General features: G+C 45.1%; 1 pseudogene; it reads right to left on the reverse strand.

Moving 5' to 3' along the window:
- Positions 1–498, reverse strand: part of LOC123157768 (probable inorganic phosphate transporter 1-12) — a 1,148-nt pseudogene extending 650 nt beyond the window's left edge.
- Positions 499–17,191: the final 16,693 nt, after the last annotated feature.

Genomic DNA, 17,191 nt, shown 5'->3' on the forward strand with positions numbered 1-17,191 from the left:
TGAAGGAAAAAAATAGGAGGACTTAGATGAAAACTTTTTTAGCTTTTTGGCCTCTCCAAACACTCGTATTTTGTCATTGGACCCCCATTATAATCCGTCTAGCTCCGCCACTGTCCAAACGAGAAGTCAGAGGTGAAGGAGCATACAGACATGAGCATGAGCATCATGCCGTAGACGCTCTTTCGGCCGAGCCTGTCGCCGAGCCAGCCGAAGAAGAATTGGTCGGCGAGGGTGCCGCAGAGCATGACGCCGTTGACGGCCACGACCACGTTGGGCGGAAGCGTGCGAGGGTTTGGGCTGGAGGGGTCAGCGTAGTAGACGCGGCCTGGGAACATGGTACCAAGCGAGATGCGGAAGAGGTCGTAGGCGTCGGCGAAAAATCCCATGCTGGCGACAACGATCACCCTGAAGTGGTACCACTACGTCTTGGCGCCGCACGTCCAGTGCGCTCAGCACCTGCAGCTGCTGCCGGTGCTGGTCCAGCAGCCAGCTCGCCATCGCGCTACGGAGTGCCCTGGGGGGTCTCGTGCCAAAGGTCAAAGCTGTGTTGCTGCTTCAATCTGTCGCTGCTGACTTGCTGCGCCCCGGCGATCGAGCGGAACATGTGTAGATTTGATAAGTGTTTTGAGCGCCGCTATAACCTTCGTGAGCTCAACCCCCCTAAAGCAATGAATGCAAAACTAAAAATGACACTAATAGTCCGCTATAGCGGTAAATTTGGAGTCATTTAACCCACTAAGCCACTATACAAAACCATCCTTCTGCATTATTTTTGTGTTCTTGTTTACAATATATATGATGCATTGATACGAAAGCTTGGTTACTGAACTGCGGCATCTGATTGGTGCTCGGGTTTTGATGGACAAACATGTATATATGTTAAGTATATGCACTATATAGCATGCATACACTCATATACCACCTGAATGTTGTCCGTAATCAAACGTTCGAGCACAAAAGCACTTTGTTCTTCACTTATGACCACCTCCATACCTTCCCTCATTCTATTTCTAACCGCCTTAGTAGCTATCTTATAGAGGACCAGGCAGATAGATATAGGGTGATACTTAGAGATTTTCTTGGAATCGCGTACCTTGGGTATAAGAGTAATGGACGTGTCATTGAGACTTGCTGGAAGCTCATCCCATTGAGAAAATCTAATACTGCCGGCACCACGTCAATCTTGATGACGGACCAGTATCTCTGAAAGAAACCCGCCGTGAATCCATCACCACCTGGCGCCCTTGATGGAGCCATCTGGAACGAAGCGTGCTTGACCTCCTCCTCAACATAGGGTCTTGTCAGCGCATTATGTCAGGTGTAACAAGTACAGGGAGATAACTCAATAAATTTTCCATATCATTAGAACCCTAAGAGGTGTACAAGTTTTCGAAGAAAGATTGAACTTCCAATTTGTCCTCATCGGCATTCGCACAATGGGAGACATCTTGCCTACTCAGCCCCAAAATCTAATTCATACATTTCTGTTGGGTTGCTTGGGCGTGAAAATATTCAGTATTTTGGTCCCCAGCTCAAAGCCATGAAACTCGAGAGCGTTGCTTCATCTAGATCACTTCTTGGTGCATCGCACCTCTCAGGTTTTTGATGGTCCAACTCTGTTCATCAGTAGGGCCACTGCCAATGGATTGCCCACGAATTCGCTCAAGTTGTTTCTGTAATTTCCGAATGTTTTTTCGTAGCGAACCAAACTCCCGAGCAATCCATGGTGCTAACTCTTTCGGCAAAGCAGTCAACGTATCAACAATTCCTTGCATGTCGTGGTTACTCTTATTTCTGCGCCAAGTCTCCAATACGAGATTATCATAATCCGTATGAGTTTGCTAGACATTTTCATACAGGAATTATTTAGCAGTACTTCGCCACCCACCTGGCTGAATTTTAATCATCTCAGCTACAATAAAATAATGGTCAGGTTCTATGTGACTAACATGGCGAACACAGATGTCCTCATAACGCTGAAACAGATCCTCCGTAGCAAAAGCTTGGTCGAGTCTCGCTTTGACATTGGCTCCACCCGCCTTCCTGTTATCCCATGTGTAAACTACTCCATACCAAACAAGATCCTGGAGAGAACATTCATATGTTACTTTGCGAAACGCCCTCAATTGCCACTCTGGACGAGCTGATCTACCGAAGTGTTGTGAAGCAAATAGGGTTTCATTAAAATCACGCATACATAGCCATGCATCATGTGGCACAACATGCAAAGTACAGAGAAATGTCCAATTATGACGTCGATCCTGAACTCTTGGAGCACCATAAAAGCCTGTAAATCACCATTCATCAAAAGAATTATCCACTGCTCGCACCATTACATCGATGTGGCCGGGACTAAAATTCTTCAGGTCCACTGAAATCTCTCGTGACCAGAATAGCCCAAGACCACCACTCAAGCCATCACTGTCAACTGCGAATCATCCTCCAAACCCCAGAGTAGTTTGCAAATTTTCTACTCTATTTCCCCTAATCTTCGTTTCCATGACGAACAGAAGGGCGGGCACTTCTTGCGTCACCATATTACGAAGCTCGCGAACTGCCTCGGGTTTTCCAAGCCCCCAACAGTTCCAGCTCAAACAATTCATTGGGCTGGGTAACTACTAGCAGTCCCTGCCGAAGATTCAAAATTCGTTGGAGTTGGCTGTTGGGGAAAGTGGTAATTTCAAAAAAATTCCTACGCACACACAGGATCATGGTGATGCATAGCAACGAGAGGGGAGAGTGTTGTCCACGTACCCTCTTAGACAGAAAGCGGAAGCGTTAGCACAACGCGGTTGATGTAGTCGTACGTCTTCACGATCCGACCGATCAAGTACCAAACGCACGACACCTCCGAGTTCAGCACACGTTCAGCTCGATGACGTCCCTCGAACTCCGATCCAGCCGAGCTTTGAGGGAGAGTTCCGTCAACACGACGGCGTGGTGACGATGATGATGTTCTACCGACGCGGGGCTTCGCTTAAGCACCGCTACGATATTATCGAGGTGGATTATGGTGGAGGGGGGCACCGCACACGGCTAAGAGATCAAGAGATCAATTGTTGTGTCTCCAAGGAGTGCCCCCTCCCCGTATATAAAGGAGTGGAGGAGGGGGAGCGCCGGCCCTCTCTATAGAGCGCCCTAGGAGGAGTCCTACTCCCACCGGGAGTAGGATTCACCCCCTTCCAAGTAGTAGGAGTAGGAGTCAAGGAAAGGGGAAAGAGAAGAGAAGGAAGGAGAGGGCGCAGCCCCTCCCCCTAGTCCAATTCGTACTAGGCCTTGGGAGGGCGCCCAACCTCTCCTCTCTCTTTCCCCTAAAGCCCAATAAGGCCCATATACTCCCCGACGAATTCCCGTAACTCTTCGGTACTCCCAAAAATATCCGAATCACTCGGAACCTTTCCGATGTCCGAATATAGTCGTCCAATATATCGATCTTTACGTCTCAACCATTTCGAGACTCCTCGTCATGTCCCCGATCTCATCCGGGGCTCCAAACTACCTTCGGTACATCAAAACACATAAACTCATAATATAACCGTCATCGAACTTTAAGCGTGAGGACCCTACGGGTTCGAGAACAATGTAGACATGACCAAGACACGTCTCCGGTCAATAACCAATAGCGGAACCTGGTTGCTCATATTGGCTCCCACATATTCTACGAAGATCTTTATCGGTCAAACCGCATAACATCATACGTTGTTCCCTTTGTCATCGGTATGTTACTTGCCCGAGATTCGATCGTCGGTATCTCAATACCTAGTTCAATCTCGTTACCGGCAAGTCTCTTTACTCGTTCCGTAATACATCATCCCGCAACTAACTCATTAGTTACAATTGCAAGGCTTATAGTGATGTGCATTACTGAGTGGGCCCAGAGATACATCTCCGACAATCGGAGTGACAAATCCTAATCTCGAAATACGCCAACCCAACAAGTACCTTCGGAGACACCTGTAGAGCACCTTTATTATCACCCAGTTATGTTGTGACGTTTGGTAGCACACAAAGTGTTCCTCCGGTAAACGGGAGTTGCATAATCTCATAGTCATAGGAATATGTATAAGTCATGAAGAAAGCAATAGCAGAATACTAAACGATCAAGTGCTAAGCTAACGGAATGGGTCAAGTCAATCACATCATTCTCCTAATGATGTGATCCCATTAATCAAATGACAACTCATGTCTATGGCTAGGAAACATAACCATCTTTGATCAACGAGCTAGTCAAGTAGAGGCATACTAGTGGCACTCTGTTTGTCTATGTATACACACAAGTATTATGTTTCCGGTTAATACAATTCTAGCATGAATAATAAACATTTATCATGAAATAAGGAAATAAATAATAACTTTATTATTGCCTCTAGGGCATATTTCCTTTAGTCTCCCACTTGCACTAGAGTCAATAATCTAGATCACATCGCCATGTGATTTAACATCAATAGTTCACATCACCATGTGATTAACACCCATAGTTGACATCGCCATGTGACCAACACCCAAAGGGTTTACTAGAATCAATAATCTAGTTCACATCGCTATGTGATTAACATCCAAAGAGTAGTAAGGTGTGATCATGTTTTGCTTGTGAGAGAAGTTTAGTCAACGGGTCTGCCATATTCAGATCCGTATGTATTTTGTAAATTTCTATGTCTACAATGCTTTGCACGGAGCTACTTTAGCTAATTGCTCCCACTTTCAATATGTATCCAGATGAAGACTTAGAGTTATCTGGATCAGTGCCAAAACATGTATCGACGTAACCCTTTACGACAAACCTTTTGTCACCTCCATAATCGAGAAACATATCCTTATTCCACTAAGGATAATTTTGACCGCTGTCCAGTGATCTACTCCAAGATCACTATTGTACTCCCTTGCCAAAATCAGTGTAGGGTATAAAATAGATCTGGTACATAGCATGGCATACTTTATAGAACCTATGGCTGAGGCATAGGGAATGACTTTCATTCTCTTTCTATCTTCTGCCGTGGTCGGGCTTTGAGTCTTACTCAATTTCACACCTTGTAACATGGGCAAGAACTCTTTCTTTGACTGTTTCATTTTGAACTACTTCAAAATCTTGTCAAGGTATGTACTCATTGAAAAAACTTATCAAGCGTTTTGATCTATCTCTATAGATCTTGATGCTCAATATGTAAGCAGCTTCACCGAGGTCTTTCTTTGAAAAAAACTCCTTTCAAACACTCCTTTATGCTTTGCAGAATAATTCCACATTATTTCCGATCAACAATATGTCATTCACATATACTTATCAGAAATGTTGTAGTGCTCCCACTCACTTTCTTGTAAATACAGGCTTCACCGTAAGTCTGTATAAAACTATATGCTTTGATCAACTCATCAAAGTGTATATTCCAACTCCGAGATGCTTGCACCAGTCCATAGATGGATCGCTGGAGCTTGCACATTTTGTTAACACCTTTAGGATCGACAAAACCTTCTGGTTGCATCATATACAACTCTTCTTTAATAAATCTATTAAGGAATGTAGTTTTGTTTATCCATTTGCCAGATTTCATAAAATGCGGCAATTGCTAACATGATTCGGACAGACTTAAGCATAGATACGAGTGAGAAACTCTCATCATAGTCAACACCTTGAACTTGTCGAAAACCTTTTTGCGACAATTCTAGCTTTGTAGATAGTAACACTACTATCAGCGTCCGTCTTCCTCTTGAAGATCCATTTAATCTCAATGGCTCGCCGATCATTGGGCAAGTCAATCAAAGTCAATACTTTGTTCTCATACATGGATCCCATCTCAGATTTCATGGCCTCAAACCATTTCGCGGAATCTGGGCTCATCATCGCTTCCTCATAGTTCGTAGGTTCGTCATGGTCAAGTAACATGACCTCCAGAATAGGATTACCGTACCACTCTGGTGTGGATCTCACTCTGGTTGACCTACGAGGTTCAGTAGTAACTTGATCTGAAGTTAGATGATCATCATCATTAGCTTCCTCACTAATTGGTATAAGAGTCACAGGAACAGATTTCTGTGATGAACTACTTTCCAATAAGGGAGCAGGTACAGTTACCTCATCAAGTTCTACTTTCCTCCCACTCACTTCTTTCGAGAGAAACTCCTTCTCTAGAAAGGATCCATTCTTAGCAACGAATATCTTGCCTTCGGATCTGAGATAGAAGGTGTACCCAACTGTCTCCTTTGGGTATCCTATGAAGACACATTTCTCCGATTTGGGTTTGAGCTTATCAGGATGAATTTTTTTCTTATAAGCATCGTAACCCCAAACTTTAAGAAATGACAACTTTGGTTTCTTGCCAAACCACAGTTCATATGGTGTCGTCTCAAACGAATTTAGATGGTGCCCCTTTCTTTTACGTGAATGCAGCTGTCTCTAATGCATAACCCCAAAACTATAGTGGTAAATCGGTAAGAAACATCATAGATTGCACTATATCCAATAAAGTACGGTTATGGCGTTCAAACACACCATTATGCTGTGGTGTTCCAGGTGGCACAAATTTTTGAAACTATTCCACATTGTTTTAATTGAAGACCAAACTCGTAACTCAAATATTTGTCTCCGCGATCAGATCGTAGAAACCTTATTTTCTTGTGACGATGATTTTCCACTTCACTCTAAAATTCTTTGAACTTTTCAAATGTTTCAGACTTATGTTTCATCAAGTAGATATACCCATATCTGTTCAAATCATCTGTGAAGGTCAGAAAATAACGATACCCGCCGCGAGCCTCAACACTCATCGGATCGCATACATCAATATGTATTATTTCCAATAAGTCAGTTGCTCGCTCCATTGTTATTGAGAACGAAGTCTTAGTCATCTTGCCCAGAAAGCATGGTTCGCAAGCATCAAGTGATTCATAATCAAGTGATTCCAAAAGCCCATTAGCATGGAGTTTCTTCATGCGCTTTACACCAATATGACCTAAACGGCAGTACCACAAATAAGTTGCACTATCATAATTAACTTTGCATCTTTTGGTTTCAATATTATGAATATGTGTATCACTACGATCGAGATCCAACGAACCATTTTCATTGGGTGTGTAACCATATAAGGTTTTATTCATGTAAATAGAACAACAATTATTCTCTAACTTAAATGAATAACCGTATTGCAATAAACATGATCAAATCATATTCATGCTCAACGCAAACACCAAATAACACTTATTTAGGTTCAACACTAATCCCGAAAGTATAGGGAGTGTGCGATGATGATCATATCAATCTTGGAACCACTTCCAACACACATCGTCACTTCATCCTTAACTAGTCTCTGTTCATTCTACAACTCCCATTTCGAGTTACTAATCATAGCAACTGAACTAGTATCAAATACTGAGGGGTTGCTATAAACACTAGTAAAGTACACATCAATAACATGTATATCAAATATACCTTTGTTCACTTTGCCATCCTTCTTATCCGCCAAATACTTGTTGGGGAACGTAGTAATTTCAAAAATTTCCTACGCACATGCAAGATCATGGTGATGCATAGCAACGAGAGGGGAGAGTGTTGTCCACGTACCCTCGTAGACTGACAGCGGAAGCGTTATCACAACGCGGTTGATGTAGTCGTACGTCTTCACGATCCGACCGATCAAGTACCGAACGTACGGCACCTCCGAGTTCTACACACGTTCAGCTCGATGACGTCCCTCGAACTCCGATCCAGCCGAGTGTTGAGGGAGAGTTTCGTCAGCACGACGGCGTGGTGACGATGATGATGTTCCACCAACGCAGGGCTTCGCCTAAGCTCCGCAACGGTATTATCAAGGTGTAATTTGGTGGAGGGGGGCACCGCATACGGCTAAGAGATCTCAAGGATCAATTGTTGTGTCTATGGGGTGCCCCCCTGCCCCCGTATATAAAGGAGCAAGGAGGAGGCAGCCGGCCAAGGGAGAGGCGCGCCAAAGGGGGGAGTCCTACTCCCACCGGAGTAGGACTCCTCCTTTCCTTGTGGGAGTAGGAGAAGGGAAGGGGGAAGGAGAAAGAAGGAAGGGGGCGCCCCCCCTCCCTAGTCCAATTCGGACTAGCCCATGGGGAGGGGTGCGGCCACCCTTTGGGGTCTTTCTCTCCTTTCCCGTATGGCCCATTAAGGCCCAATACGAATTCCCGTAACTCTCCGGTACTCCGAAAAATAACCGAATCACTCGGAACCTTTCCGAAGTCCGAATATAGTCGTCCAATATATCGATCTTTATGTCTCGACCATTTCGAGACTCCTCGTCATGTCCCCGATCTCATATGGGACTCCGAACTCCTTCGGTACATCAACATACATAAACTCATAATAAAACTGTCATCATAACTTTAAGCGTGCGGACCCTTCGGGTTCGAGAACTATGTAGACATGACCGAGACACCTCTCCGGTCAATAACCAATAGCGGGACCTGGATGCCCATATTGGCTCCCACATATTCTACGAAGATCTTTATCGGTCAGACCGCATAACAACATACGTTGTTCCCTTTGTCATCGGTATGTTACTTGCCCGAGGTTCGATCGTCGGTATCTCGATACCTAGTTCAATCTCGTTACCGGCAAGTCTCTTTACTCGTTCCGTAATACATCATCCCGTAACTAACTCATTAGTCACAATGCTTGCAAGGCTTATAGTGATGTGCATTACCGAGTGGGCCCAGAGATACCTCTCCGACAATCGGAGTGACAAATCCTAATCTCGAAATACGCCAACCCAACAAGTACCTTTGGAGACACCTGTAGAGCACCTTTATAATCACCCAGTTACGTTGTGACGTTTGGTAGCACACAAAGTGTTCCTCCGGTAAACGGGAGTTGCATAATCTCATAGTCATAGGAACATCTATAAGTCATGAAGAAAGCAATAGCAACATACTAAACGATCGGGTGCTAAGCTAACGTAATGGGTCATGTCAATCACGTCATTCTCCTAATGAGGTGATCCCGTTAATCAAATGACAACTCATGTCTATGGCTAGGAAACATAACCATCTTTGATTAACGAGCTAGTCAAGTAGAGGCATACTAGTGACACTCTGTTTGTCTATGTATTCACACATGTATTATTTTTCCGGTTAATACAATTCTAGCATGAATAATAAACATTTATCATGATATAAGGAAATATATAATACTTTATTATTGCCTCTAGGGCATATTTCCTTCAGTCTCCCACTTGCACTAGAGTCAATAATCTAGTTCACATCGCCATGTGATTTAACATCAATAATTCACATCACCATGTGATTAACACCCATAGTTCACATCTCTATGTGACCAACACTCAAAGGGTTTACTAGAGTCAATAATCTAGTTCACATCGCTATGTGATTAACACCCAAAGAGTACTAAGGTGTGATCATGTTTTGATTGTGAGATAATTTTAGTCAACGGGTCTGTCACATACAGATTAACTACCACTTAATTCAAGTAATTGTAGTACTCAGACAATCTGAGCACATGCTCACTGGTTGAGCTATTCTCCTCCATCTTATAGGCAAAGTACTGTCAGAGGTCTCATACCTCTCGACATGGGCATGAGTATGAAATACCAATTTCAACTCTTGGAACATCTTATATGCTCTGTGGCGTTCAAAACAATTTTTGAAGTCCCGTTTATAAGCCGTAAAGCATGGTGCACTAAACTATCAAGTAGTCATCATACCGAGCTTTTGTCAAAATGTTCATAACGTCTGCATCTGCTCCTGCAATAGGTCTGTCACCTAGCGGTGCATCAAGGACATAATTCTTCTGTGCAGCAATGAGGATAAACCTCAGATCACGGATCCAATCCACATCATTGCTACTAACAACTTTCAACTTAGTTTTCTCTAGGAACATATAAAAAATAAACGGGGAGCAACATCGCGAGCTATTGATCTACAACACAGATATGCTAATACTAACAGGACTAAGTTCATGATAAATTAAAGTTCAATTAATCATATTACTTAAGAACTCCCACTTAGATAGACATCTCTCTAATCTTCTAAGTGATCACGTGATCCATATCAACTAAACCATGTCCGATCATCACGTGAGATGGAGTAGTTTCAATGGTGAACATCACTATGTTGATCATATCTACTATATGATTCACGCTCGACCTTTCGGTCTCAGTGTTCCGAGGCCATATCTGTTATATGCTAGGCTTGTCAAGTTTAACCTGAGTATTCCGCGTGTGCAACTGTTTTGCACCCGTTGTATTTGAACGTAGAGCCTATCACACCCGATCATCACGTGGTGTCTCAGCACGAAGAACTTTCGCAACGGTGGATACTCAGGGAGAACACTTATACCTTGATAATTTAGTGAGAGATCATCTTATAATGCTACCGTCAATCAAACCAAGATAAGATGCATAAAAGATAAACATCACATGCAATCAATATAAGTGATATGATATGGCCATCATCATCTTGTGCTTGTGATCTCCATCTCTGAAGCACCGTCATGATCACCATCGTCACTGGCACGGCACCTTGATCTCCATCGTAGCATCGTTGTTGTCTCGCCAACTTATGCTTCTACGACTATCGCTACCGCTTAGTGATAAAGTAAAGCATTACAGGGCGTTTGCATTGCATACAATAAAGCGACAACCATATGGCTCCTGCCAGTTGCCGATAACTAGGTTACAAAACATGATCATCTCATAATATAAAATATAGCATCATGCCTTGACCATATCACATCACAACATGCCCTGCAAAAACAAGTTAGACGTCCTCTACTTTGTTGTTGCAAGTTTTACGTGGCTGCTATGGGCTCAGCAAGAACCGTTCTTACCTACGCATCAAAACCACAGCGATAGTTTGTCAAGTTGGTGCTGTTTTAACCTTCGCAAGGACCGGGCGTAGCCACACCCGGTTCAACTAAAGTTGGAGAAACTGACACCCGTTAGTCACCTGTGTGCATAGCACGACGGTAAAACCAGTCTCGCGTAAGCGTACGCGTAATATTGGTCCGCGCCGCTTCATCCAACAATACTGCCGAACCAAAGTATGACATGCTGGTAAGCAGTATGACTGATACGTCTCCAACGTATCTATAATATTTGATTGCTCCATGCTATATTATCTACTGTTTTGGACAATATTGGGCTTTATTATCCACTTTTATATTATTTTTGGGACTAACCTATTAACCGGAGGCCCAGCCCAGAATTGTTGTTTTTTGCCTATTTCAGAGTTTTGCAGAAAAAGAATATCAAACGGAGTCCAAACGGAATGAAGCCTTCGGGAGCGTGATTTTTGGAACGAACATGATCCAGGAGACTTGGACCCTACATAAGAGAAGCTTCCAGGAGGCCATGAGGTAGGGGGCGCGCCCACCCCCCCAGGGCGCGCCCTCCACCCTCGTGGGCCCCATGTTGCTCCACCGACGTACTTCTTCCTCCTATATATACCTACGTACCCCCAAACGATCAGATACGGAGCCAAAAACCTAATTCCACCGCCGCAACCTTCCGTACCCATGAGATCCCATCTTGGGGCCTGTTCCGGAGCTCCGCCGGAGGGGCATCCATCACGGAGGGCTTCTACATCAACACCATAACCTCTCCGATGAAGTGTGAGTAGTTTACCTCAGACCTTCGGGTCCATAGTTAGTAGCTAGATGGCTTCTTCTCTCTTTTTGGATCTCAATACAATGTTCTCCCCCTCTCTCGTGGAGATCTATTCGATGTAATCTTCTTTTTGCGGTGTGTTTGTTGAGACCGATGAATTGTGGGTTTATGATCAAGATTATCTATGAACAATATTTGAATCTTCTCTGAATTATTTTATGTATGATTGTTTATCTTTGCAAGTCTCTTCGAATTATCAGTTTGGTTTGGCCTACTAGATTGATCTTTCTTGCAATGGGAGAAGTGCTTAGCTTTGGGTTCAATCTTGCAGTGTCCTTTCCCAGTGACAGTAGGGGCAGCAAGGCACGTATTGTATTGTTTCCATCGAGGATAACAAGATGGTTTTTTTTATCATATTGCATGAATTTATCCCTCTACATCATGTCATCTTGCTTAAGGCGTTACTCTGTTTTCATGAACTTAATACTCTAGATGCATGCTGGATAGCGGTCGATGAGTGGAGTAATAGTAGTAGATGCAGGCAGGAGTCGGTCTACTTGTCTCGGACGTGATGCCTATATACATGATCATACCTAGATATTCTCATAACTATGCTCAATTCTGTCAATTGCTCAACAGTATTTCGTTCACCCACCGTAAAATACTTATGCTCTTGAGAGAAGCCACTAGTGAAACCTATGGCCCCCCGGTCTATCTTCATCATATTAATCTTCCAACACTTATTTATTTCCTTTGCTTTTTACTTTGCATCTTTATCATAAAAATACCAAAAATATTGTCGTATCATATCTATCAGATCTCACTCTCGTAAGTGACCGTGAAGGGATTGACAACCCCTTATCGTGTTGGTTGCGAGGATTTATTTGTTTTGTGTAGGTACGAGGGACTCGCGCGTAGCCTCCTACTGGATTGATACCTTAGTTCTCAAAAACCGAGGGAAATACTTACGCTACTTTGCTGCATCACCCTTTCCTCTTCAAGAGAAAACCAACGCAGTGCTCAAGAGGTAGAAAGAAGGGTTTCTGGCACCGTTGCCGGGGAGGTCTACGCTAAAGTCAACATACCAAGCACCCATCACAACCACTTATCTCCCGCATTACATTATTTGTCATTTGCCTCTCGTTTTCCTCTCCCCCACTTCACCCTTGCCGTTTTATTCGCCCTCTCTTTTTCGTTTGCTTGCCTTGCCGTCATGGCTAGTCCTTTATCTTCTCCATTGTCTCCCGAAAATGAAGTTCTCAATTTTAAACAAAGGGAGGGAGAAAATCTAAAAGACGCTTGGTATAGAATTTGCAATGCTCAAAATAGATCTGCCAGGAAGGAATCTACTTCCGTTCTTCTCCGCAATTTTTATGTAGGCGCTAATCCTTGGTATAGATATATCCTTGATACCATTACCGGAGGGAATTTCTTGGGTAGCCATACTTTTGATTCTTATAATGCTATGATAGATTTGTTTGGCTCACCGCCCCTTTTGGTTAATGGAACTATGTTAACTTTGGAGCATGTAATGCAAAGACTTGAAATTATTGAAAATAAGGTTGCTACCGTAGAGTTAATTGAAAATTTGGATAAAAAGATCCACAACCGAATCACTCAATATGGATCTAAAGTAGGAGTCACCTTGAAAAATATTAAAGAAAAGGAACCCATAGTGAATGAGAAAATAAATCAGGATTCCACTAGGATCGATAAACTTGAGGATATCATTACCAACTTGGGAACCGCTTTTTCTTCCGTTAAGAATACTCCAAGTCCTCCTACTAAAATTGCCAAGCTTATGTATGTTCCTAAAAATAAGGGTGAATCCTCTAGTAAGGAAACTGCGGATCTCAAATCTATAAGTATTCATCCCAATCTTTTTGCTATCATTAAGGAACCATTTATTGCAAATGAAATTTTCGATCTTGTGCCTAAAAGTTTGATAATCAATAAAAAGAAAGAAATTCCTAAGGGTGGTAGATGCCTCATTGAAAAATTGCCTACCAAAGATGGCAATACCTAGATCTATCCTTGCTTTTATGCCTAGCTAGGGGCGTTAAACGATAGCGCTTGTTGGGAGGCAACCCAATTTTATTTTTAGTTTTTTTGCTTTTGCTTCTGTTTAGGAATAAATCTTTGATCTAGCCTCTGGTTAGATGTGTTTTTATGTTTTAATTAGTGTTTTTGCCAAGTTAAACCTATAGGATCTTCTTGGATGATAGTTATTTGATCTTGCAGAAATTTCCAGAAACTTTCTGTTCACGAAAAAAATTGTTAAAAATCACCAGAACGTGATAAAATACTGATTTCAATGGCTGCTGATCAATAAGCAAATTTCCTAGGTCGTCCTATTTTGGCTGATGTTTTGGAGTCCAGAAGTTTGCGTTAGTTATAGATTACTACAGATTGTTCTGTTCTTGACAGATTCTGTTTTTCGTGTGTTGTTTGCTTATTTTGATGAATCTATGTGTGACGCCCCCGATTTGACCGTACACTAATCATGCACGCAAATGTGTATGACCAAGATCAGGGACTCAAGGGAAGATATCACAACACAACTTTAAAACATAAATAAGTCATACAAGCATCATAATACAAGCCAGGGGCCTCGAGGGCTCGAATACAAGTGCTCGATCACAGACGAGTCAGCGGAAGCAACAATATCTGAGTACAGACATAAGTTAAACAAGTTTGCCTTAAGAAGGCTAGCACAAAAGTAGCAACGATCGAAAAGGCAAGGCCTCCTACCCGGGACCTCTTAACTACTCCTCGAAGCAGAACTCCATGTAGAATCATCCTCGGGATCTCTAGCTCCTGGACTCCAGCATCTGGTTGCGACCATCCGGTATAGAAAAAGGGAAAAGAGGGAGAAAAGCAACCGTGAGTACTCATCCAAAGTACTCGCAAGCAAGGAGCTACACTACATATGCATGGTATATGTGTAAAGGGGCATATCGGTGGACTGAACTGCAGAATGCCAGAATAAGAGGGGGATAGCTAGTCCTGTCGAAGACTACGCTTCTGGCCATCTCCATCTTGCAGCACGTAGAAGAGAGTAGATTGAAGTCCTCCAAGTAGCATCGCATAGCATAATCCTACCCGGCGATCCCCTCCTCGTCGCCCTGTTAGAGAGCGATCACCGGGTTATATCTGGCACTTGGAAGGGTGTGTTTTATTAAGTATTCGGTTCTAGTTGTCATAAGGTCAAGGTACAACTCCGGGTCGTCCTTTTACCGAGGGACACGGCTATTCGAATAGATAAACTTCCCTGCAGGGGTGCACCACATAACCCAACACGCTCGATCCCATTTGGCCGGACACACTTTTCTGGGTCATGCCCGGCCTCGTAAGATCAACACGCCGCAGCCCCACCTAGGCCCAACAGAGAGGTCAGCACGCCGGTCTAAACCTATGCGCGCAGGGGTCTGGGCCCATCGCCCTATGCACACCTGCACGTTGCGTACGCGGCCGGAAGCAGACCTAGCCCCCTTACTACAAGCGCGAGCTTACGGTCCAATGCGACGCGCGCCACTCAGTTGCTGACGTCAAAAGAGCTTCGGCTGATACCACGACGTCGGGATACCCATAACTACTCCCACGTAGATGGTTAGTGCGTATAGACCAAATGGCCAGACTCAGATCAAATACCAAGATCTCGTTAAGCGTGTTAAGTAACCGCGAACGCCGACCAGGGCCAGGCCCACCTCTCTCCTAGGTGGTCTCAACCTGCCCTGTCGCTCCGCCACAAAGTAACAGTCGGGGGCCGTCAGGAACCCAGGCCCACCTCTACCGGGGTGGAGCCACCTGTCCTTTCAGCCCCCTCATTAGAATCACTTGCGGGTACTCAACGAGCCGACCCGACTTTAGTCACCACATGTGCCATGTATATAATGTATATAGTATATACCCGTGATCACCTCCCAAAGTGATCACGGCCCAGTAGTATAGCATGGCAGACGGACAAGAGTGTAGGGCCACTGATGGAACACTAGCATCCTATACTAAGCAGTAGGATAGCAGGTAAGGGTAACAACTGTAGCAACAATGACAGGCTATGCATCAGGATAGGATTAACGAAAAGCAGTAACATGCTACACTACTCTAATGAAAGCAGTATAGAGAAGAATAGGTGATATCTGGTGATCAAGGGGGGGCTTGCCTGGTTGCTCAGACAAGAAGGAGGGGTCATCGGTGAAGTAGTCGACCACAGGGGCATCAGCATCGTCACGGGGTCTACCGAAGAGAAGAGGGGGGAGAAACAGTAAATACATAGCAAGCAAGTGCATAACAGGACAACAGGCAGAGCTAGACGTGTTCTAACACGGTATGGGGTGATACCGGTGAAGGGGGGAAACATCCGGGAGGTATTCCCGATGTTTCGCGTTTTCGGACAGACGGACCGGAGGGGGAAAGTTGCTAGTTCGATAGGTTAGGGAGGTGTGGTGGACGAACGGACTGCGTATTCGGATTCGTCTCGTCGTTCTGAGCAACTTTCATATAGAAAACATTTTCATCCGAGTTACGGTTTAAAAGATATGAATTTTCAAAGTTTATTTTAATTTCTGGAATTATTTGAATTAAGCAAAAAAATGACTTATGACGTCAGCATGAGGTAATGCTGACATCAGCAGGTCAACAGGTCGGCTGACCAGTCAAACCAGACAGGTGGGTCCAGTGGGACCCACATGTCAGCCTCTGTTAGTCTAACAGTAATTTAAACTATACTAATAGTCTAATTAGAGGGGTGGGCCCCATATGTCAGTGAGTGATTAGTTAATATAAATATTTTTATTTATAAAATAATTGCTAGACTAATTAACAGAAGGGGGGCCCACATGTCAGTGGCTGGGCCTGCCCAGTCAGCACGTTGACTGGGTTGACCCAGTCAACGGGGCCCACGAGGCCCACTGGCAGTGGCACTGGGGTGGCCCCAGGCCAGCCACGTCGGCGGCCGGCGCCGGAGCGACTCCGACGAGCCAAACGCGGCGGCGCGGCTAGGGAGGGGCGCGGGTTTCGCGCACAGGGGGGTCTGCGGGGTTGTGGCTGGGCGCGTTCGACGCGGCTCGGCGCCGCGCGTCCAACGGTGGTGGCCGAAGTGGCTGGAACGGGCGGGGGCGAGCGCTTCGAGCTCGCCGGCGGCGAGGTGCTTCGGGCTGGGGCGGGTGCGGCGTTAGAGCGCGCGAGCGGCCGAACTAACTAGCTAGGCGGGTGCGGCACGATGCGGTCGAGCTAACGGGCCTACGCCCATGACCAATGGGCCACCGGAGCCTTGCCGGCGGCGAGCTCCACGGCGCGGCGTTCGGGCGCGCGTGGGGAAGCAGCTAGGGGGTGCGCAAGAGAGAAAGGACAGGGGAGGAGGGGGGAGAGGCTCACCGCGCGGCACACGGAGGCCGGTGAGAGGCTTAGGAGCAGCAGGTCGGCGCCGGGGAAGAAGGGGGTCGCCGGCGTCCGAAGTTGAAGACGAGCTCGGTGTGCTCGTTGTAGGGGCTCCGGTCTCCAACGGGCTGTACCAGACGAAGCAGCGGGCGACGGCGGTCCTTGGAGACAACGTGGGGCGGCGAGGTGGGTACGGTGGCCGTGTGAACGACGGTGAACGGCGGCGACCGCGTCGG

This window comes from Triticum aestivum, chromosome 1D (genome assembly GCF_018294505.1).
Source record: "Triticum aestivum cultivar Chinese Spring chromosome 1D, IWGSC CS RefSeq v2.1, whole genome shotgun sequence".
In the NCBI taxonomy this organism is placed as follows: domain Eukaryota; kingdom Viridiplantae; phylum Streptophyta; class Magnoliopsida; order Poales; family Poaceae; genus Triticum; species Triticum aestivum.